The following is a 25,167-nucleotide window of genomic DNA, read 5'->3' on the forward strand; positions in this document are numbered from 1 at the left end:
ACCACCTCATAAGTGCGCCCCTTTATGGTAAGGCTCACTCGCACTTGGGAAAACTTTTCTGTGGATCCATGAATGCAGAGTACTTCAACTTAACCTGGCACCTTTTCCACTGGCCTGGGCAGGACAGCCTCTGAGATCAGGGTTAGCTCACCCCCTGAGTCTATGACAGCTGGGAGTTCTCAACCATTCAGTAACAGTTTCCCACATTAATGGGGGTCTGGAATCCAGGGGTACCATCAGGCAAAAAGCGGGGTACATAGTACCCATACTAGTAACCCCATACTTCATAGGCTCTGTTTTTCTGGGACAGTCTGTCATTTGAAGACAGGAGATGAACTGAATACTTGAACACAGGAGATGAACTGAATACTTGAGCACAGGAGAATGTACTGGAATTGCTAGAGGTCCAGCTGAAAGCTAACTAGTAATTAGCATGAAAGCTGACAAAAAAGTAACACAGAGAGGCTGCAAGAGAGCCAACCAGCACACTAAAAAACATAGGAATTTACAAGAAACACTGGAGTTCTGTGAGAGCTGAAGTAATACACAGGGAATTAGCATGGAAGCTAATATAAGTAACAATGGTGGTCAGCATGAGGACTGAAACAACATACTGTAGATAATTTGTAGAAAACACCGGAGAGCATAATAATCACTGGAACTGGGTAGCTGGTCATTGGAGCAGAGGATCAGCTGAGTAACCACAGGACTACCATTGGGAGAGACTAGTCAGGTGATATGGACCAACATGCCCATGCCCGGGACCCCGGAAACCAGGACGCACGTACAGAAGCCCTAGAAGACTCCAGGGAGAATACTCAGACACCACTCACCTCCACTCCCAGTGACTGAACACCTAAGCCCAAGGACGCCGGCATGGAGGTTAGTAGTGGCCGATCCCAGGCTGCATCCTGACATAGTCCCGCCTTACATGTCCTGGCTCTCTGCACTCATAGCAAACAATCCTGGCATCTCCAGTGGTGTTTCCTTGAGGAGGAGTGACAGTTGGGGTCACATGCCAATGGGGTGCCATCTAAATGGGTCGCTCATTCCCTGGTTTCTTTTCTGGCATTTTTGTCATATTTCCTGGGGTCTCATACCGCTCCAACACTATACTTAATTCCTCTAGATTTTGAGCATCCGCATGTATGACCCAGCGCTGCATATTCCGCCCTAGGGTTCTTATACACTGGTCAATAACCAACGTCTCTACAACCTGAGTAGCAGTGCATTCTTCTGGCTGGAACCAACTCCGCCCCTGTCTGGCAAGTTCTGCAACCTCCTTCCAAATAGAGACCCCTGGTAGTAGGGCCCATTTGTGGAATCGCTGCGCTTTCCCAGAAGGAGTGAGACCTGACCTGGCCAGAATAGCACTTTTGACTGGGTCATATTTCTCTGCATCAGCAGAGGACAAATCAGCATAGGCTTCTAGGCTTCCTGAGCCTCACTAGTGAGATATTGGGCAAGTCTATCAGCCCAAGCATCTGCTGGCCATTTTAAACGCTCTGCCACCCTCCCAAATGTCAGCAAATATGTTTCTGGGTCATCTGAGTCACCTGTTGTGCCCGTTGACTGGGTCACTCACTGTAACAGTTGTTCCTCTGTCTTTTGATGAGAGGCCAACAAATTTACTATAGTGCAAAAAACTTCCTCCATTTTTATAGTAGGAGGTGTATGTAAGTACTTAGCGGCTTTTATATAAGAGCAATGACAAGCCAGTTTACACAAATAAATATATCTCTTTCAGCAAAGCAATTGTAATTCACATTTAACACAGAAAAATAAAATATTGCTTTTATTTTTCTCCAGCAATGCAGGGGTTAAACAGAACACAGTGAAAAAAATAGCTTTTTCTCTCCCAGCACTGCAGTGCTTAATTAGACCTCAGTAATTGTTATGATTCTCATTTGATGATGAGATCACAGGACTGCTGATAATGGGCAAGACTGAGTAGAGGTGTGGCAGTCCTTCCACAACTGGAGCTAGCTGGAGTGAGGCTGCAGAAAGATGACACAACACAAGCAGCGGCAGGTCACTATGGTATGAGAAATGTCTAGGGACTATAACGCAGCTAGGATGCTAGACAGTGAATGACTAGACAAAGGGTATGAGCTGCAAGGTAGGAGCGACCAGGACTATGATATGCAGGATTTCTGGCAGGACAAGATGGGCAAGACTAGACTGACAAGGACGACAGGCAAAACAGGACCATAGGGCTAAGGTGCGACTTGAGACTGTATTTGAGCGGCCTTGATGGCCAATGTGCGATTTGAAACAGGACGTAGCAGCCTCGAGGGCCTTGACGACTGGAACTTGATGATGCGGCCTTGAGGGCTGATGTGCAACTTGAAACATGATGGAGTGGCCTTGAGGGCCGTGATGACTGGAACTAGGTGCAGTGACTGAGACAGGATAGAGCGGCCTTGAGGGCTGTGATGACTGGAACTAGGTGCTGTGACTGAGACAGAACGGAGCAGCCTTGAGGGTCGTGGTGAGACTTGAACAAGGTAATGCGTCTAAGACAGAATGGAGCCGCCTTGAGGGCCATTACATGACTGGAACAAGGTGATGCAGCTGAGACAGGATTCAGCAGCCTTAAGGGCTGTGATGTGACTGGATTGGATGATGTGAATGAGACAGGATAGTAAACAGATGAACTTTAGACACTGCAGGAACAGTGACTGGAAGCAGCGCGGAGGAGAAAACTGCAAACTTGACACTTGTGAACATAAACAGACATGGCTTGATAGTAAATAGATATGCAGGCTGTGATGCAGCCTAGCAGGGTGAGATGCTGGAATCAGATGGCAGACAGGTGCACTCAGACACGGCAGGAATACAGGCTGGATGACACACAGATTCAGATCAGACAAACAGGCACTGGGAACTGGAACAGCAGAACTAGGAAAACTGGCTAGAATTCAGGTTACTGAGTACACGACCACATACTCTGGAAGTCAGGCAGTATAACCGGCATGGAGTGAAGGGCTGGCTGTAACTTAACATATGCAGGATCCAATCAGAGCAAAACCCTGCAAGCCTCCCTAATGACAGACCAGTGTGCAGCTGGTTTCAGCACAGAGAGACAATTAATTAGTGTTCAGCTGAAGTCTGCACACAGACAGACAGGTAAGTTATAGCTTAGCTAAAATCAGACTAGACAGGATTTCCAGCTTCCTGCAACAGCTGGAACAAGGATAAGACATGATGCAGTGTCCCAGTGGTACCTATGACTGGGAACTGCCACCAAGGTGATCTGCTAACTGCAGATCCTAACAGTAATATGTGTGTCTTGCTCTTGTTCAGTCAACAGGTGAACTTAATTAGACACCACTAGTTGGTGAAGATACTAATCAGCATTTGTTATATCTCAAGCATCTTAGTAAAAACAAAGCAAAGTAACTCTTTTTCCTGAGTACACATAATCAGCTTTTGCACAATGCATAGCAAGTTACAGTTTCCTTAATATAACTGCGTTTTTTCTGGTACGCCACGTATACTGAACATGCGGCCTTGTCAGTTCCTCTGCCATGCTGGAGTGGCTGGCATATGCGCTGCGAAAAAGCAGTGCAGAGGGTCCTCGTACGGGCCACCACATGTAACACGGGGTATTGAAATGAGGCAGACAGGCAGGTATTTTCGGTAAAGCAGTGGCTTTTTAATAGCAGAAAACACTGCACCTTAGCATACATGAGTTTATGCCTGGACAGACACACAGACACATAACAGAAAATAAGCAAACAACATAAAAGTATATGTCTCTGCACTCCTTGTGCTAATGTCTGTGGACCCTCTAGGTCCTGGCACCCTAATGCTAATCACCACCCCATGCCTATCACCTGGCCAGATTGTCCAGCATAAGGAGCAAGGAGCATCAGATGTGTGGGAGTTTAGACCTTCCTGTGCTCCAGTGATTATTCCAGCTGGTTCTGTGTAAATGTGAAAATCTGGAATTCACACCTCCACTGCTAATGCAGGACGCACGGTTTCACTCCAGCATGACGTTTCATAGTGAGGCATTCCCTAGGATTTTTAGGAAGGTTTTGGAATATGTCTAAAAAAAAATTTAACATAAATTTAAAACAAAATCATTTGAAATTCAAAAATACAATGTGTAAATGTTAGTTAAATGTAATGCTAACAACAGCACAAAAATACACAAGTGCAGTAAGGAAATAGTTAATTTCACAAAAAAATATGCAATACCTGTATACCTGCTTTTTCTGCAGTAATCTGTGCACCTGTGGTCCATTTTTCCTAAAATCACTATAATTTTTAGCACCTGCTGTTATTCCCCTGATGTTTTTTCCACTTGTGTTCTTTTAGCAGTGTGTTCGCATCGGTACAATCGAATACCATCACAGCCTCACGCACACTTCTACAAGCTCTCACCTTACTCAGAAATTGCTAACTTCATCGCATGCTATGGGTCCTCAGGCTGCGTACAGCATTGCAGTGGATAATATATGCACGCTCCTGCAACGGCGTTCAAAAGCACTGGCACGCCTGAGTTTCTCTGACCACCCCGCCGTCACCTACCACAAATGGTACTTCCTGTCAATGACTCTGCGGTGGTTCTATGTAGTCACTGCAATCGCAGTCCCGATCGCATCAGTGAGTTTGCGTACGCGCACTGTGATGCATACTCATGCGCAGTATGCAACAATTGGCCGATTGCGTGTGTATTAGCAATTGTGATCCTTACTGAATCAGGCTCACAGTCCTTTATGCAATGCCCACAGTAGTAGTGCCCCTTATACATAATGACACACACAACACTGTACTGAGGAAACCACTGATGGGCGTTTGAGGCGGGGAAACGCATTGAGAAGTGCCCGTGTAGCTGGACTCTGATTGCACTGATCATCCTTTATTACTGAGGCATACTGTGATGCGTCACGTTTTTGGTGAGAACTCTCTCAAACAGTAAATTAGAGAGCATCTATATTGCCATTTAACTGCTACTGAATTGAAATAGCCAGCAGATGGAGGACATATGAGGGATTGAGGTGTGGACTGCATTACAACAGGTAGTCCTAAACAAGTGGGTTTTTATTTCCTAGCACTCTCCCTCTACTGTTATACCCCTTTTACACCGGAGCTAAAACCCGGGTTTTTGAAAGGTTAACCCGGGCAGCTCCCTGGTGTAAAAGGGGTGAGAGTTGGATCGCCGGGTTGAGTGACCCAGCAATCCAACCCAGGTAACTAGCAGGGTTTAACACGGGCGCAGCCCGTGAAACCCTGCTGTGAGAACAGCGCACTCCGGATCACGATGACCTGGAGTGCACTGCTAGCTGGCCGATTGGTCCGGCTTCAGTGGTGCTTGGAGATGACGTCATCTCCAAGCGACCACTTTCACTCCGCAAAAGCCGGATCTATACAGACCCGAGTGCGGTGTGAGCGGCGCTGACTCGGGAATATCCCAAGTCGGCGCCGGAAAAATTCCGGGTCTGATCCGGATAGGAACTTTGTTCCAACTCCGGGTCAGACCCGGAATTTAGGTGGAAAAGGGGTATTACTAACACCAGTGCATGTGCTTTGAACCTGCTGAATAACTATTGTGGGATAGAGGTGCAGAATGAGGCTTTAAACCTGCTTAAATCCTCTGCCTCTGGCGCTATTACTAACCACAGTAGATTTGCTGGGACTGTGCTAATTAACATCATTGCGGCTAAAGCTATGGACTGATTGTCTAAAAACTGCATGATAATTCTCATACTGCCACTAACCTGTATGCATGTGCTATGATCAGCACAAATTTATATCAAAGTGCTTATTTTATGGATGTGGTTGGCGGTTCTTTAAGAAATCTAGAGGAAAAGATCCAAGTTACAGATTGCAATTATTTATATAATTGTTTGGAACTTTTACTTTTTCTGCTGCTACTAAGTTTCAATTGGATGATCGCGTTGCACACAGAGTTGAAGTTTTAAAAAGTCTAAAGAGGTATTTTCTATTTCTCAGAGTCATTATAATTTATATGAATATGTGGTGTTTTTTTTTTTTTTTAGGTGTTTGATGTTTATAAAATATAGCCTGGTTCATTGTCTGTTGCTGAAGCAATGTTTTTAAAAAATATGACATTTTAGGTGGTTATATTATATATGGTTATTGTGAACATTTATATATTGGTGCATTTACGTACAATATATTTTAATAATAAATATTTCAACAGGCAAGCTCCTACTTATCTTTTTGGTCTACTTACCTGAAGCCCTGCTCTTGCTCCCACCGCTGTCCAACAGCTCTTCCCGCTTGGCACTATGGGATAGAGACGTCATGACGTCATTCCCTACACACACTGCGGGAGCCGGAATGCGGAGCTCAGTAGTGAGTTCCAGCCTCCAGCTGCAGGGATGGAGCCGCCAGGTGCCCGATGGTAATGAAATCTCAGTGGGCATCTGGCAAATGGAGAAGGCAATGCCTCTCCAACCTGGCACCTCCTGGCTTAATGTATCACACTGACCCTGTGTAGATGTGTGAAAATATGCTAATGTAGCAGCAGCTGGGACTTGTACTGAGAAGCCCACCTGAGCCATTGCAACTGTGCAAACATCCGCAACATTGGACACATATCAGGCAAACGCTGACTCCTCAAGTAAGTCTATGGTCACTCAGAATGACCGCTGGAGCTATGTCAACTGCATACGGGATCGCAGACGCAGGATGTGACATGCCTCCAAAACGGTCGAGACATGCCTGTGTTTTAAGCTGACACTCCCCATTGCTGACACAGCACAGTAAGTAATACAGGGATCTCACCCCCTGTGTCTGCAGCACTTTATTCCCTCCCTACCACTCTGAATGCCTGTTCCTGTCTACCCCGTCACTGTCTCTACACTATGTAGCTTAGTATGTAGCTTAGTATGTGTGTCTCTGCTTCCTCCCCTTCACTTGGGTGACTTTGAATCCTTCCCTCCCCATGAGTGCCTCTGTCCCTCCTCAACTTCCCATGAGTGACTCTGCCCCTCCTCCGTTCCACATGTGTGCCTCTCAACCCTGTCACTTTCTTTCTTCCTCATTGTTACATTATCCCATCTTTCTCCCCATCCCATTTGTGCCGTACACCCTGCACAATCCGGCATATGATGGTGCAATGTATTGTTACATGCTGCATATAACTGCACAGCGTCATTCATTGAAACGTTCCATCTGCTGTGTAGCACAGCAGATGGGGCAATTTAATGAACAAAGGCTGGCTATGATAGATCGGGTGTACACACTATATGATGTGTATGATATATCTGTGTCAGAACAATATATTGTATGTTGTGTACCCAGCTTATGTCTTTCCATCCTTATCTTCTGAATGTTTTACATAGATCTATTGCCTTTGCTGGCAATCGGAAGAGGCGTGGATGAAGGGATGCACAACCATGTTCAACTCCACATAACTGAATCAAAAGATGGCAGGTAAGTACAATTCTCATTTGTGAAATCACTCAGCACTCCACACTACACCTTTGCACCCTCCGGGCCTTGGGGGAAAGAGAAGGGCCTGCATGATCCACTTATACTGAGCCCTATGATTCCTAATGGGAGCTCTGTTGAACGACATTACTGAATGCCTTTCTTCCATGTAATCTCTCCACTTCAAACTTAATATTTTCAAAACAGAATGAATGTTTCCTCCAGCCATTAATAGTTACCTACTTTATCTCTATCACTGTTGATAACTCAACTATCAAGCCTATCCCTCAAAGCGCGCTGCCTAGGTGTTATCCTGGACTCTGAACTGACCTTTGATCCCCACTACAAACTGTTTCCAAATCCTGCTACATACATCTGAAAAACATATCCAGCAATCCTACACAAGATACTGCAAACAGTAGTTCAAATACTCATTATCTTCTGTATTAATTATTGCAATAGTCTACTCACTGGTCTTTCCCAAAACAGACTTTCACCACTATAATCCATTTTGAATGCAGCTGCAAGGCTGATCTTCCTCGCAAATTGTTCATCTTCTGTAGTTCCATTCTCAGGGCGATCGCAAGCACTGAGCGCTCGCAACTGGGTCGATGGTGGCCCAGAGCGCATGCGCACGACGGAGCCTGCTCCGTCATGCGCTTGAACGAGACCCGGATAGCGACAAGCATTCCGTCACTCCGAGTCTCACACCAAAGGGGGCGTGCTATCGATGTTGAGTGACAGCACGCCCCCTTTGGTGGGCGGGTCGGGGGGATGGCTGCTCAGACGGAGGCATCCCCATGGGAACGCCTACCATTTGGGGGCGGCCCCACTGACATCACAAGTGATGTCAGTGGGGGAGCTTTCAGCTCTGTTTGAGCCGAAAGCTCTCTGGGGCTTGCGGCCATGAGACCCTACCACAAGGGTCTCATCGCAAGCCCGATGGTCGCGATGGTCATGACTATCGCGACCATCATCCTGGCCGCTTGCGATAGCTATGGGTGGCAACCCACAGCAATGCGAGCGGCCAGGAGGCCGCTCTATAAAAAAAAAAAAGACGCCCTGATTCAGAGCGAGCGCTCTTTCAGAGCATCCGGCTCTGAATCAGGGCCACAGTTGCTAATACACATGCAATCGCCCGATTGTAGCGTTCTGCACCTGCATCGCAGTGCGCGTGCGCGAACTAGCTATTGCGATCGGGACCTTGATCACAGTGACTATGCAGACCCATCACAGAGTGATTGACAGGAAGGGCCGTTTGTGGGTGGCAATGAGGGGGTGGTCAGGCGAAAGCAGGCGTTTCAACACTGTTGCATGGTCATGCATAAGTTATCCACTGCGATGGCCTACGCAGTCTGTGGCCTCATAGCATGCGTGGAAGTTAGCAGGAGCCTGGAGGCAAGATAGTTGTTGGTGCCCCCCTCCACTCATTATTCACTACCAACACCATCCAGTCCCAGCAGCACTCACACGCACTCCCACAAACCCACATTTACTACCAACACCCCAGCAGCACCCAGTCACATACTCTCCTCGCCCTGCATTCACTACTAACACCCCAGCAGCATCCAGTCACACATTTTCAGCCCCTTGCATACACTTCCACCATCCCCGCAGAACAACACACTCTCCCTTTCTGCATTCTCTGCTGTGCCAACACCGCAGCAGCAGCAACCAGTCACACAATCCTTCCCCAGTTAGCTACCAACAATCCAGTACACAAATACTACCTGTTGTTGATCAGGGTTTTCCTTCTTTGATATTTGTGCTTCCACAGCAACAGCAGCGGGAGCAGGTCTCGCATGTGTGAGGGGGATGAACCAACAACAAAGGAAGGGGTCATGCACTCCAGCCTCTGCAACAGAGTCGTAACTAGACTTTTTGGTGCCCTGTGCCAGAGAGAGCATTGGCACCCCCTCCCCACACCATTTTTAAATAGGGACATAAGATATTGAACCTGAAAAAGGCCAGGTCTCATGGGGAAGGGCCAGGGAAGATATAGGGCAGGACAGGAGATGCTGGGAATTATAGAAGAGAAAGCTACAAATGATAATAATCAGGAAAATTGACAGGTCCAAACAGCACCCCCTGCCCTGCAGTACCGGCCGCACCACCCTAGTTATGGCCCTGATCTGCAATGCCCCTTTTATGTATATTGGTGTATTTCCTTGCTGGAGATCCATCCCTAGAGACCTGACTACAGGACCGTGGCACGTGCCCCCTGGGCTCCCTACTTATTCTTGCACATAAAACAGAACGAAGAGCAATGGAGGAGTTCAGTGTGCCACCTTCAGGCTGGCACCTGGAGGTGACTGCCTTCCATTGCCTCCTGTAGTTACACCCCTGGACTGGGGTATGAAGGGCCCACCATGATAATTAATGGCTGCGACCCATCTAGTAACATGTAGTGATACAATGCGGCATTGGAGGAATGGGCAAGTGAAAAATCTACATATATATTATTAATTTACAGTGAAATATGCAACTAGGTGTTAAAAAAGGAGAAATTAATTATTAATCCTACATGTAATTAACAAGTATCCATGTCAGTGACTGCACACTGTTTTTCATTTGTAGGTGAGATCATCCTTGTGCAGGGTTCGTCAGTCCAACCCAATTATGTCTTATCTATTTCTCTGTAAGTGGCTGAGTGCCTGTATATCCCAGTGGGCCAGTCCAACACTAGATAAGGTTTCTTGCTAATTTATCCTAGATTGGGATATTTTTCTTTAAATCAAAGTATACTGCCGTGAAGGCTAGCTATTACCTATGTAAGAAAAACAATAGCATGTTGTCATCCAACACTATTGCTGTCAGGGCTCAGCTGGGGATCGGCGCCCGCTTACCACACCGCCGGCTTCCCCTTTCATCCTGGGTGGTCGGTCGGCCTGCGCGACGGCGGGGGAGAAGATGAGTATTCTTCCCGCTTGCTGTTGCTTCCTGGAGGGCTGGTGTCCGGCATCACAAATCCGGACAACTGTTCCACAGGTTATGGGAAATTGCCTGAACAACGGTTGTCTCCTAGCGTGCTTTAGTGAGTTCCCGGTCCAGGTTCCTATTCATCCGTACAGCAGCAGTGTTACCACCTTTACCTGTGTGCCTAAACATCTCTGGTGAATACCCGTGCAGCAGTGTTACCATCTTTACCTGTGTGCCTAAACATCTCGGGTGAATACCCGTGCAGCAGTATTACCACCTTTACCTGTGTGCCTTTACGTCTCTGGTGAATACCCGTGCAGCAGTGTACCCACCTTTACCTGTGTGCCTATACGTCTCTGGTGAATACCCGTGCAGCAGTGTTACCATCCCCACCTGTGTGCCTTACGTCTCCAGTGAACATCCGTGCTACAACGTATACCGCCTCTACCCGTGTGCCTTCTATCTCTGGTGACGTCTCAAGTAACCGTGAGTCGCTTCCCACTTGAAATCCTTATTGTCGTTTTTGATCCTCGTGTCAAGGTGTTTCTATACAGTATTTTAAGGGACTGTTTTGTGCCTAAACAGGCATATCCTCGCTGGGCCACGGGTGTAGTGTCTCTATCCCTGCAGGGCTTGGGTACCTGGTCAAAGGACCGTGACCTGCTCACGGGGTGCAGCTAAGCCCATATCCCAATTGTGGGGGTCACTGGCGAACACCATCCTGTGGGTTAGACTCCGCACCTTTGCCCAGGTCTCGCCAACACTCAAGACCTGTGGATGACGAGAACGTACATCCAGGCCCCTCATCTCCGCTTCTTTCCCCAACTTAGGCCCACCACGTCCTCTTCTCCAGTTTCAGACGTGACAGCTTGTTCAGGCCAAATGGAGGCTGCAGGATCCCAAGGTACTGGGTCTCTGCAAGAGTTGACCTCTCGGATGGACAACCAGGAGGCGCAACAACAACAAGTGGCTCAGTATTTACAGGAGCTCTCGAGGCAACTGGTTTCGATCCAAACCACGTTGGCTTCTATTCTCCCGGTTCCCCCGCCTGCAGTCCTGTACCTTTTCCATCAGTTCCTCCACCAGTGGTTCCTACTCCCAAACCCCGACTACAGCTTGCCACTCCAGAAAGGTTTGATGGCGACCCTAGGCGGTGCCGCGGGTTCATCAACCAATGTGAAATCCAATTCGAATGTCTTCCCCAGAACTTTCCCACGTCTCGGGCCAAAGTAGCATATGTGATTTCATTATTAACAGGAGCAGCGTTAGACTGGGTCTCCCCTTTATGGGAACGGGCCGACCCCATCGTATCTACCTACGAGGAATTCGTTTCCGCATTTAAGAATTTTTGACGAGCCAGGCCGTTCTGCATCTGCATCCTCTGACCTCCTCCGAGTGCGACAGGGCACACGGTCCGTGGAGCAGTATGTAGTCCAATTTCAGACCCTGGCATCTGAATTAAAATGGAACGAGGAAGCTCTTAAAGCATCCTTCCTTCATGGACTCTCTGAGGGGATGAAGGATGAGCTTGCCTCCAGAGATTTGCCAGAATCCTTCGCTGACGTTATCTCTCTCTGTATCAAAATTGACCTTCGCCATCGGGAAAGATGGGCTAGTAGGGGTAGAGGTGAACGTCTACCAGTCCGCTCTTCTGCTGTTAGTCCGCCTATACCCACCCTAGCTAGTGAAGAGGAACCGATGCAGGTCAACAGAGCCAAACTCACCCCGGCAGAGCGTAATAGACGCTTCCAAAATAAATTGTGTATCTATTGCGCTGCACCTAACCACATTCTGAGGAATTGTCCTTTACTTGCGGGAAATGCGAAACCCTGACTGAAGTAGGGAGCATTCAGTTGGGGGTTATTCTCAAGCCATCCCAATTATCCGAGAGTCTTTTAGTAGTGTCGCTTTCCCATAAGTCCAGGACAAGAAAGGTTCACGCTTTAATTGATTCTGGAGCAGCTGGTAATTTTATTGCAGAGAGATTGATTCACACCTTGGGTGTTCCAGTCATTTCCCTACCTAATAAATTGTTACTGTCTGATCTAGATGGTAAAACTCTGGTGGGGTTACCCATTTCTTCACTCTCTCATCCTGTGTCTGTCCAAATTGGGTGCCTACATCATGAAATGCTGGAATTTTTTGTGTTACCCGAATCCTCCTATGAGCTGGTATTAGGGCTGCCCTGGTTGAGAAAACACAATCCTGTCTTCGACTGGGATGCTATGCAAATCCTATCCTGGGGTTCACAGTGTTTCCAAAATTGTTTGACCAAGGTCGTTCCAGTATGTAACCAAGCGACGGTTTCCAACCCGGCTAAGAAGTCCCTTCGACCAGAGTCTTCTAAACATTCCCCCCAGCCGGGCTTGCCCGAGGCTTATCAAGACTTTGCTGACGTATTTTGTGAACAAGCCGCAGATAAACTTCCTCCGCATCGAATTTGGGATTGTGCCATCGATTTGCTTCCTGGGAAAAGTCCTCCACGTGGCCGTGTTTACCCTTTGTCCGTGCCTGAGACCGCGGCCATGGAGGAATACATTAAGGAAAACCTTGCTAAAGGATTCATTCGGCCTTCTTCTTCTCCTGCAGGGGCAGGTTTCTTTTTTGTAGGGAAAAAGGATGGTGGACTCCGCCCCTGTATAGATTATCGAGGATTAAATCAAATCACCATAAAGAATCGGTACCCTCTACCTTTAATTTCAGAACTGTTTGACAAGGTTCAAGGGGCTCAGGTTTTCACGAAGCTGGATCTACGTGGTGCGTATAATCTGATTCGAATTAAAACCGGGGACGATTGGAAGACCGCGTTCCATACCAGAGACGGACACTTTGAGTAACTCGTAATGCCCTTCGGTCTTTGTAATGCACCAGCTATTTTTCAAGGTTACGTCAACGAGATCTTCCGGGATATTCTTCATAAATTTGTTGTGATTTATCTCGATTATATTTTAATCTTTTCCAGAGATTTACAGAGCCATCGTCTTCATGTACGGGAGGTATTGTTCCACCTTCGCACTCATCACCTCTTTGGGAAACTTTCCAAATGTATGTTTCACCAAACTTCAGTACCTTTTTTAGGCCATATTATCTCCGGGGGGGAGTCTCCAGATGGATCCTGATAAACTAAAAGCAATCTCTGAATGGCCCCTGCCTACTTCTTTAAAAGGTACTCAGCGTTTTCTAGGATTCGCAAACTATTACAGGAGGTTTATTCCACACTTTTCTACACTGGTAGCACCCATTACCTCCCTCACAAGGAAAGGAGCCAATCCTTCTAAATGGTCTGTTCCAGCAGTACAAGCCTTTCAAAACCTAAAAGGTGCCTTTTCTCGAGCTCCCATTCTCTGTCAGCCTCAAATAGACAAACCATTCATTGTGGAGGTGGACGCATCCTCCGTTGGAGTAGGCGCGGTATTATCTCAGTCTGCTGAAGATGGGAAGATGCATCCTTGTGGATTTTTCTCCCGTAAATTTTCCCCTGCTGAGAGAAATATATTATAGGCGACCAAGAACTTCTAGCCATGCGCCAAGCCTTGGAGGAATGGCGGTATCTTCAGGAAAGGGCCAAATTTCCTGTCACGATTATTACAGACCATAAGAATCTGATCTATCTGCAAACTGCACACCGGTTGAATGCCAGGCAGGCACGATGGTCACTTTTTTTTTCTAGGTTTGATTTAAAACTCCAGTTTCGTCCTGGCGTGTTGAACAAGAAGGCCGATGCATTATCTCGCTCCTTCATGACTAACTTGGAGGAGGAGGAGTGTTCTCAAGTTCGTTCCATTTTTGACCCAATTGTATTTGCTCCTACTCAAGTAGTGTCCTTGCCACCTGGGAAAATTTTTGTACCTCCTAATTTACGTAAAAAATTGCTGGTTTGGGCTCATGCATCCTTGTTCGCAGGTCACACTGGAATCACCAAGACCTACCAGTTCTTACTTCGATCGTACTGGTGGCCGACGTTGAAGAAGGATGTCACGGAGTTTGTCCGCTCCTGTATCAAATGCACCCAACATAAAACTCCGCGTAGACAGATGGTTGGTCCTCTTCGTCCCTTGTCTATCCCAACTGCTCCATGGACCCACATGTCAATGGATTTTATTTCTGAATTACCTCGGTGCAAGGGACATAACACGGTATGGGTGGTCGTGGATCGCTTTTCTAAAATGGCACATTTTATCCCGCTCGTTGGGATAACCTTCTGCTCCTCAATTAGCAAAAATTTTTATTCGAGACATCTTCAGATTACACGGTCTCCCCAGGGAAATAGTCTCTGATCGAGGTGTTCAGTTTACAGCCAAATTCTGGAGAGCCCTGTGTAGTACCTGTGGAATCAAACTGAACTTTTCCTCAGCCTACCACCCACAGTCGAATGGTTAAACGGAAAGGGTCAATCAAGAGCTAGAGACCTTCATTAGGCTCTTTGTGTCATCTTCCCAGGATGATTGGGTGGACCTCCTGCCATGGGCAGAGTTTTCTCATAACTTTAAATTCCATTCTTCCTCTAAATCCACTCCTTTTTTTACAGATTTTGGTAGACATCCACGAGTTCCAGATCTCCAGAAGCTTCCATCTATAGATGTTCCAGCTGTGAATCAAGAGATTCAATCCTTTTCAGTTTTATGGAATAAAATTCACTTATCTCTAAAGCAATCTTCTAGGAATTACAAGAAATTTGTGGACAGGAAACGTTTGGCGGTTCCTCTGTTGAGAGTCGGGGGACAGGGCCTGGTTATCTTCCAAAAATATTCGCTTAAGAGTCCCGTCCATGAAACTCGCTCCGCGTTTTATCGGTCCATATCGTATCATTAAGATAATCAGTCCAGTAACTTATAAATTGGAACTTCCTCCTCAAATGAAGATTTCAAATACTTTTCACGTTTCTCTCTTACGGCCCCTGGTGCTCAATCGTTTTCAGAATTGTTCCCCTAAATTACCTCAAGTCAAGACATTACAAGGCACTGAATTTGAGGTGGAAAAGATCTTGGATTCCCAGCACAGATTCCACACCCTTCAATATCTCATCGATTGGAAGGGCTACGGCCCCGAGGAAAGGGCCTGGATCAGAGCCTCTGATGTACACACTCCGTGACTAATCCAGAGTTTTCATAGGCGATTTCCAGATAAGCCTGTTGGGTGTTCAGTACCCACCCTTAAAGGAGGGGGTACTGTCAGGGCTCAGCCAGGGATCGGCGCCCGCTTACCGCACCGCCGGCTTCCCCTTTCATCCTGGGTGGTCGGTCGGCCTGCGCGATGGCAGGGGAGAAGCTGAGTATTCTCCCCACTTGCTGTGGCTTCCTGGAGGGCTGGTGTCCGGCATCGCAAATCCAGACATGGGCGCCGCCATGACAGTCGGCCCATGTGACTGGATCCTTCTCCCTGATAGGCCCATTTTCAGCTGATGCTGTGCACCTGTCTAAGGGTTCCCCTGGGTATAAAACTGTTCCACCGGTTATGGGAAATTGCCTGAACAACGGTTGTCTCCTAGCGTGCTTTAGTGAGTTCCCGGTCCAGGTTCCTATTCATGAGTACAGCAGCAGTGTTACCACCTTTACCTGTGTGCCTAAACATCTCTGGTGAATACCCGTGCAGCAGTGTTACCACCTTTACCTGTGTGCCTACACATCTCGGGTGAATACCCATGCAGCAGTGTTACCACCTTTATCTGTGTGCCTTTACGTCTCTGGTGAATACCCGTGCAGCAGTGTACCCACCTTTACCTGTGTGCCTATACGTCTCTGGTGAATACCCGTGCAGCAGTGTTACCATCCCCACCTGTGTGCCTTACGTCTCCAGTGAACATCCGTGCTACAACATATACCGCCTCTACCCGTGTGCCTTCTATCTCTGGTGACATCTCAAGTAACCGTGAGTCGCTTCCCACTTGAAATCCTTATTGTCATTTTTGATCCTTGTGTCAAGGTGTTTCTATACAGTATTTTAAGGGACTGTTTTGTGCCTAAACAGGCATATCCTCGCTGGGCCATGGGTGTAGTGTCTCTATCCCTGCAGGGCTTGGGTACCTGGTCAAAGGACCGCGACCTGCTCACGGGGTGCAGCTAAGCCCATATCCCAATTGTGGGGGTCACTGGCGAACACCATCCTGTGGGTTAGACTCCGCACCTTTGCCCAGGTCTCGCCAACACTCAAGACCTATGGATGAAGAGAACGTACATCCAGGCCCCTCGTCTCCGCTTCTTTCCCCAACTTAGGCCCTCCACGTCCTCTTCTCCAGTTTCAGACGTGACAATTGCTTTCTCATTATTTTTATCTCTGTATTATTTTTCTGGAAGATGCTGCTGTAAGCCCAAATCTAGCATTCAATTTGCATGCAGATGTGTGATCCGCCAAAGCCAGGTCAAATGTGCACATAGGGGACCTGTATTTACTGTTGATTCTGTAAGTGTCTTCTTACCATTTAATAAACCCCTTGGTGTGCGCAGAAAAAGCTAATCATATAATAACCGAAATATAAGAGTAAATGAATGCGGACTGCAGTGGTCGTGTCTTCTCAAAACCCCCGCTGACCCACTATATTGTTAAGCTTAGATACTATGAAAGCATATGATACTGTCCTTTGGCTGCATCTGAATTCCATCCTACAGAGTTGGAACTTTCATCCCGCTTTTATTGATTTATTTCGCTATCCATATACAGTACATTCCCAACTACCTCTCTCTTGCTTAATGGCTATTGCAGTGATCCCTTGACCATGTATCGCGTTACATGCCAGGGTTGTCCCCCCTACCCACTTTTGTTTAATTTGGCCATAGACCCTCTTACATTTATTGCAAAATGATACTCAGTTTAAGGAAATTAGTATATGTTCCAAAGAAATAAAGCTGATTGTATGTCTCAGCCCCATCTGACCCCTTTGCACATGGGCATATGTATAATGGGTGCAGGGTGTGCGGTGCACATGGCACACCCTGAACCCATTCTTTTTTATACTTACCACTCCGTAGGCCACGGATGGGGAACCTCAGGTCCGGGGGCCATATAAGGTCCCCAGAATCATTTGGTCTGACCCTCAGAGTTTTTTTCTTCTAGCATCATCTGGCTAGAATAGCACCCTGCAGCCAAAATCTATACAATAGCGCTGCCAGGAGCGTCCTTAGGACACTTCAGACGGTCACACCGCTGCCCTTACAGCTCCCGGAGCATCCTAAGGATGCTCGGGGCATTGCTGTAATCACCGGCAATTGTGGCCCCAACTCTGTGTGACATTACATGGAGGGGGCGTGGCCTGCACCAGGCCCGCCAATAATGTTATATATATATCAAAATGGCCCTCAGCAGAAAAAAGGTTCCCCACCCCTGCCGTAGGCCCACATCGGCCGGAGTAGCACTACACAAAATGCCTGCAAAAATGGCCACTGTGGCCATTTTCTTGGCATTTTGCACAAGCGCAGTAAAGAAATCCCTGGGAAAATGCCTTCTGCACCATTTTGCCGGTGTCCTGCACATGCGCAGTAGACTCCTGGCACAGTCTAGTGTCTGGAGTCTACTGCTGCTGTCAGTACACTGTTGGAAACAGTAGCTGAATAATAGAATACATTATCAATTTTTATAGCATTCACATAATTTGGGCATAATTTAGCAGAAGAGATTTGGAGTTTAATATTCCTCATGCAGAGCTACCATTGGTCTCTAGCATAATAGTCTTTTAGCCATTCAAGGATTTCTAAGCAAATTCTAATTAGAAAAAAGTTGATAAGGGGTAATGGGTTTTGCTAAATTCATTTGAGCTTTTTAAAGGATCTTGAATTACTAAATATACAATCAAGCATCAGAAATGGTCAACCATAAATCAATTCATAGAAATACCTATAAACACTGGCAAATCAACAGTAAAATCCTAGAACATCTCAGTCCAGGGATTATCGGACATGGGTAGAGTAAGAAAATGATAGCTGGGGCAATTTCTATAAGCATTTGACCTAGCTCATGATGCAGAAGAATCGACATGGATCTGATATATGGTGAAAGAGTACACTAACAAATTGATGTATAAATGATGTCAATCATTTTCATTACCCAAGGAAATTATAACAACTCTTAGTTGAACATCACTTTTCTGGACTGGACCAGAAATCACAGCACACAGCCGATCCTCGTTAGTATAGTGGTGAGTATCCCCGCCTGTCACGCGGGAGACCGGGGTTCAATTCCCCGACGGGGAGGCTATAACTTTTATTTCTCCAATATTCCATTTCAGACACAGTGGAAAAATAATAATACAAATGTTATGGCATGCATAAATAACAACCCAAACTATAATATATTGAGATGTGTACTTAAAGGAAACCCTCATAGATCCATACAAATGGAATAGCAGATAGAGAAAACAAAATGTACCAACTGTAATGATATACTTCTATTACCATTTGTTGGCGTTAGGTGGCTATGGAATAAATCAGAATGGTTTGGTATTTTGGGAAGGTTTATACATACTTACATTTTTATATGTAGAAATAAAATATAGGCAAGGAGGTTGGCATATTGGTGTATGCCACTTTTTGGAATGAAAACTGCACACATTTTCTAGGACATCAAACTACAACATTCAGAATTATTTTGACATTTCTAGCATTGAAAGACCACATTGTTGGGCCCCATTCTCAAGAACAGTATAGGTCAAGTAACTTCTCAAGCAATTTTCTTGTGCTGTCTAAGCCCAACTCCATGAGGTGGGTCCTCAAGACCCAAATTCCATTTTGCAATGGTTAGTAGAATGGATTTTATTTTTTAACAAGCACTTCATTTACATGTCTTTGGCAAGCACCCAAAATTTTTCCTAAGGACTATGGGCATGATTCAGACACACTCGCAAGCGCACAACACTCGTAAGTGGTTTGACTGTCCCCCACTACCCATGCGCCGCCTCCGGCATTTGCATGCGCAAGATCCATCCAGCGACGGCTGCTCCATCGATATGGGTCTAGCTACAAGACGGAGCGGCTGTCAATGTTGATTGATAACTCACCGCGTTTTGTATGCGGGGAGGGGGGGGTGGCTGCACAAATGCAGGCATTCCCTTAGGAACGCCTGGTGTTTGTGGGTGGCCCTACTGACATCACTAGTGATGTCAGTAGTGGACTTCCTGTTCTATTAGAGCAGGAAGTTTACTCGGGCTTGTGAGAGCTCAGACCCTTCCATAGGGTCTCCTCGCAAGCCTGATGGTCACGATAATCGCGATGGGCTCCAGGCCACTCGCAAAAGCTGTGGGAGGTCACCCACAGCTTAGCAAGCGGCCTAATGAAAGAAAAAAACAAATACAAAACATAAAAAAACGCCCTTGTTCTGAGCAAGCACTCACTAGCAGCAAGCGGCTCTGAATCAGGCTCTATATCAGCTATAATCTAAAAGATATTGCTTAGAACATGTACAACATGGCAAATCCAGCATTTATTGGACTTTATATTCAGGATTCCCATGTATTAAAATTGTATGGTATAGAATATCCAGAAAATGCATAGATATTTATTGGTGCCTTAAAAGAAGAGTGAATATATACATATATATATTTTTTTTAATTAAGTTGGAAACAGTAGCTGAATAATAGAATAAATTATCAATTTTTATAGCATTCACATAATTTGGGCATAATTTAGCAGAAGAGATTTGGAGTTTAATATTCCTCATGCAGAGCTACCATTGGTCTCTAGCATAATAGTCTTTTAGCCATTCAAGGATTTCTAAGCAAATTCTAATTAGAAAAAAGTTGATAAGGGGTAATGGGTTTTGCTAAATTCATTTGAGCTTTTTAAAGGATCTTGAATTACTAAATATACAATCAAGCATCAGAAATGGTCAACCATAAATCAATTCATAGAAATACCTATAAACACTGGCAAATCAACAGTAAAATCCTAGAACATCTCAGTCCAGGGATTATCGGACATGGGTAGAGTAAGAAAATGATAGCTGGGGCAATTTCTATAAGCATTTGACCTAGCTCATGATGCAGAAGAATCGACATGGATCTGATATATGGTGAAAGAGTACACTAACAAATTGATGTATAAATGATTTCAATCATTTTCATTACCCAAGGAAATTATAACAACTCTTAGTTGAACATCACTTTTCTGGACTGGACCAGAAATCACAGCACACAGCAAATCCTCATTAGTATAGTGGTGAGTATCCCCGCCTGTCACGCGGGAGACCGGGGTTCAATTCCCCGACGGGGAGGCTATAACTTTTATTTCTCCAATATTCCATTTCAGACACAGTGGAAAAATAATAATACAAATGTTATGGCATGCATAAATAACAACCCAAACTATAATATATTGAGATGTGTACTTAAAGGAAACCCTCATAGATCCATACAAATGGAATAGCAGATAGAGAAAACAAAATGTACCAACTGTAATGATATACTTCTATTACCATTTGTTGGCGTTAGGTGGCTATGGAATAAATCAGAATGGTTTGGTATTTTGGGAAGGTTTATACATACTTACATTTTTATATGTAGAAATAAAATATAGGCAAGGAGGTTGGCATATTGGTGTATGCCACTTTTTGGAATGAAAACTGCACACATTTTCTAGGACATCAAACTACAACATTCAGAATTATTTTGACATTTCTAGCATTGAAAGACCACATTGTTGGGCCCCATTCTCAAGAACAGTATAGGTCAAGTAACTTCTCAAGCAATTTTCTTGTGCTGTCTAAGCCCAACTCCATGAGGTGGGTCCTCAAGACCCAAATTCCATTTTGCAATGGTTAGTAGAATGGATTTTATTTTTTAACAAGCACTTCATTTACATGTCTTTGGCAAGCACACAAATTTTTTCCTAAGGACTATGGGCATGATTCAGACACACTCGCAAGCGCACAACACTCGTAAGTGGTTCGACGGTCCCCCACTACCCATGCGCCGCCTCCGGCGTGTGCATGCGCAAGACCCGTCCAGCGACGGCTGCTCCATCGATATGGGTCTAGCTACAAGACGGAGCGGCTGTCAATGTTGATTGATAACTCACCGCGTTTTGTATGCGGGGAGGGGGGGTGGCTGCACAAATGCAGGCATTCCCTTAGGAACGCCTGGTGTTTGTGGGTGGCCCTACTGACATCACTAGTGATGTCAGTAGTGGACTTCCTTTTCTATTAGAGCAGGAAGTTTACTCGGGCTTGTGAGAGCTCAGACCCTTCCACAGGGTCTCCTCGCAAGCCTGATGGTCACGATAATCGCGATGAGCTCCAGGCCACTCGCAAAAGCTGTGGGAGGTCACCCACAGCTTAGCGAGCGGCCTGATGAAAGCAAAAAACAAATACAAAACATAAAAAAACGCCCTTGTTCTGAGCAAGCACTCACTAGCAGCAAGCGGCTCTGAATCAGGCCCTATATCAGCTATAATCTAAAAGATATTGCTTAGAACATGTACAACATGGCAAATCCAGCATTTATTGGACTTTATATTCAGGATTCCCATGTATTAAAATTGTATAGTATAGAATATCCAGAAAATGCATAGATATTTATTGGTGCCTTAAAAGAAGAGTGAATATATACATATATATATTTTTTTTAATTAAGTTGGAAACAGTAGCTGAATAATAGAATAAATTATCAATTTTTATAGCATTCACATAATTTGGGCATAATTTAGCAGAAGAGATTTGGAGTTTAATATTCCTCATGCAGAGCTACCATTGGTCTCTAGCATAATAGTCTTTTAGCCATTCAAGGATTTCTAAGCAAATTCTAATTAGAAAAAAGTTGATAAGGGGTAATGGGTTTTGCTAAATTCATTTGAGCTTTTTAAAGGATCTTGAATTACTAAATATACAATCAAGCATCAGAAATGGTCAACCATAAATCAATTCATAGAAATACCTATAAACACTGGCAAATCAACAGTAAAATCCTAGAACATCTCAGTCCAGGGATTATCGGACATGGGTAGAGTAAGAAAATGATAGCTGGGGCAATTTCTATAAGCATTTGACCTAGCTCATGATGCAGAAGAATCGACATGGATCTGATATATGGTGAAAGAGTACACTAACAAATTGATGTATAAATGATTTCAATCATTTTCATTACCCAAGGAAATTATATCAACTCTTAGTTGAAAATCACTTTTCTGGACTGGACCAGAAATCACAGCACACAGCTGATCCTCGTTAGTATAGTGGTGAGTATCCCCGCCTGTCACGCGGGTGACCGGGGTTCAATTCCCCGACGGGGAGGCTATAACTTTTATTTCTCCAATATTCCATTTCAGACACAGTGGAAAAATAATAATACAAATGTTATGGCATGCATAAATAACAACCCAAACTATAATATATTGAGATGTGTACTTAAAGGAAACCCTCATAGATCCATACAAATGGAATAGCAGATAGAGAAAACAAAATGTACCAACTGTAATGATATACTTCTATTACCATTTGTTGGCGTTAGGTGGCTATGGAATAAATCAGAATGGTTTGGTATTTTGGGAAGGTTTATACATACTTACATTTTTATATGTAGAAATAAAATATAGGCAAGGAGGTTGGCATATTGGTGTATGCCACTTTTTGGAATGAAAACTGCACACATTTTCTAGGACATCAAACTACAACATTCAGAATTATTTTGACATTTCTAGCATTGAAAGACCACATTGCTGGGCCCCATTCTCAAGAACAGTATAGGTCAAGTAACTTCTCAAGCAATTTTCTTGTGCTGTCTAAGCCCAACTCCATGAGGTAGGTCCTCAAGACCCAAATTCCATTTTGCAATGGTTAGTAGAATGGATTTTATTTTTTAACAAGCACTTCATTTACATGTCTTTGGCAAGCACCCAAAAATGTTCCTAAGGACTATGGGCCTGATTCAGACACACTCGCAAGCGCACAACACTCGTAAGTGGTTCTACGGTCCCCCACTACCCATGCGCCGCCTCCGGCGTGTGCATGCGCAAGATCCGTCCAGCGACGGCTGCTCCATCGATATGGGTCTAGCTACAAGACGGAGCGGCTGTCAATGTTGATTGATAACGCACCGCGTTTTGTATGCGGGGAGGGGGGGTGGCTGCACAAATGCAGGCATTCCCTTAGGAACGCCTGGTGTTTGTGGGTGGCCCTACTGACATCACTAGTGATGTCAGTAGTGGACTTCCTGTTCTATTAGAGCAGGAAGTTTACTCGGGCTTGTGAGAGCTCAGACCCTTCCACAGTGTCTCCTCGCAAGCCTGATGGTCACGATAATCGTGATGGGCTCCAGGCCACTCGCAAAAGCTGTGGGAGGTCACCCACAGCTTAGCGAGCGGCCTGATGAAAGAAAAAAACAAATACAAAACATAAAAAACCGCCCTTGTTCTGAGCAAACACTCACTAGCAGCAAGCGGCTCTGAATCAGGCCCTATATCAGCTATAATCTAAAAGATATTGCTTAGAACATGTACAACATGGCAAATCCAGCATTTATTGGACTTTATATTCAGGATTCCCATGTATTAAAATTGTATGGTATAGAATATCCAGAAAATGCATAGATATTTATTGGTGCCTTAAAAGAAGAGTGAATATATACATATATATATTTTTTTTAATTAAGTTGGAAACAGTAGCTGAATAATAGAATAAATTATCAATTTTTATAGCATTCACATAATTTGGGCATAATTTAGCAGAAGAGATTTGGAGTTTAATATTCCTCATGCAGAGCTACCATTGGTCTCTAGCATAATAGTCTTTTAGCCATTCAAGGATTTCTAAGCAAATTCTAATTAGAAAAAAGTTGATAAGGGGTAATGGGTTTTGCTAAATTCATTTGAGCTTTTTAAAGGATCTTGAATTACTAAATATACAATCAAGCATCAGAAATGGTCAACCATAAATCAATTCATAGAAATACCTATAAACACTGGCAAATCAACAGTAAAATCCTAGAACATCTCAGTCCAGGGATTATCGGACATGGGTAGAGTAAGAAAATGATAGCTGGGGCAATTTCTATAAGCATTTGACCTAGCTCATGATGCAGAAGAATCGACATGGATCTGATATATGGTGAAAGAGTACACTAACAAATTGATGTATAAATGATTTCACTCATTTTCATTACCCAAGGAAATTATAACAACTCTTAGTTGAACATCACTTTTCTGGACTGGACCAGAAATCACAGCACACAGCCGATCCTCGTTAGTATAGTGGTGAGTATCCCCGCCTGTCACGCGGGAGACCGGGGTTCAATTCCCCGACGGGGAGGCTATAACTTTTATTTCTCCAATATTCCATTTCAGACACAGTGGAAAAATAATAATACAAATGTTATGGCATGCATAAATAACAACCCAAACTATAATATATTGAGATGTGTACTTAAAGGAAACCCTCATAGATCCATACAAATGGAATAGCAGATAGAGAAAACAAAATGTACCAACTGTAATGATATACTTCTATTACCATTTGTTGGCGTTAGGTGGCTATGGAATAAATCAGAATGGTTTGGTATTTTGGGAAGGTTTATACATACTTACATTTTTATATGTAGAAATAAAATATAGGCAAGGAGGTTGGCATATTGGTGTATGCCACTTTTTGGAATGAAAACTGCACACATTTTCTAGGACATCAAACTACAACATTCAGAATTATTTTGACATTTCTAGCATTGAAAGACCACATTGTTGGGCCCCATTCTCAAGAACAGTATAGGTCAAGTAACTTCTCAAGCAATTTTCTTGTGCTGTCTAAGCCCAACTCCATGAGGTGGGTCCTCAAGACCCAAATTCCATTTTGCAATGGTTAGTAGAATGGATTTTATTTTTTAACAAGCACTTCATTTACATGTCTTTGGCAAGCACCCAAAATTTTTCC

General features: G+C 44.8%; 4 non-coding genes across 4 annotated transcripts; all 4 read left to right on the forward strand.

Moving 5' to 3' along the window:
- Positions 1 to 18,440: 18,440 nt before the first annotated feature.
- On the forward strand, positions 18,441 to 18,512 carry TRNAD-GUC (transfer RNA aspartic acid (anticodon GUC)). Its single transcript has one exon. It is a non-coding gene; the product is annotated as a tRNA-Asp (tRNA).
- Positions 18,513 to 20,454: 1,942 nt separating this feature from the next.
- TRNAD-GUC (transfer RNA aspartic acid (anticodon GUC)) lies at positions 20,455 to 20,526 on the forward strand. Its single transcript has one exon. It is a non-coding gene; the product is annotated as a tRNA-Asp (tRNA).
- A 1,941-nt stretch (positions 20,527 to 22,467) lies between these two features.
- Positions 22,468 to 22,539, forward strand: TRNAD-GUC (transfer RNA aspartic acid (anticodon GUC)). Its single transcript has one exon. It is a non-coding gene; the product is annotated as a tRNA-Asp (tRNA).
- Positions 22,540 to 24,480: 1,941 nt separating this feature from the next.
- TRNAD-GUC (transfer RNA aspartic acid (anticodon GUC)) lies at positions 24,481 to 24,552 on the forward strand. The gene has a single exon. It is a non-coding gene; the product is annotated as a tRNA-Asp (tRNA).
- Positions 24,553 to 25,167: the final 615 nt, after the last annotated feature.

Source organism: Taudactylus pleione, unplaced genomic scaffold (genome assembly GCF_031769625.1).
Source record: "Taudactylus pleione unplaced genomic scaffold, aTauple2 ptg000282l, whole genome shotgun sequence".
NCBI classification, from domain to species: domain Eukaryota; kingdom Metazoa; phylum Chordata; class Amphibia; order Anura; family Myobatrachidae; genus Taudactylus; species Taudactylus pleione.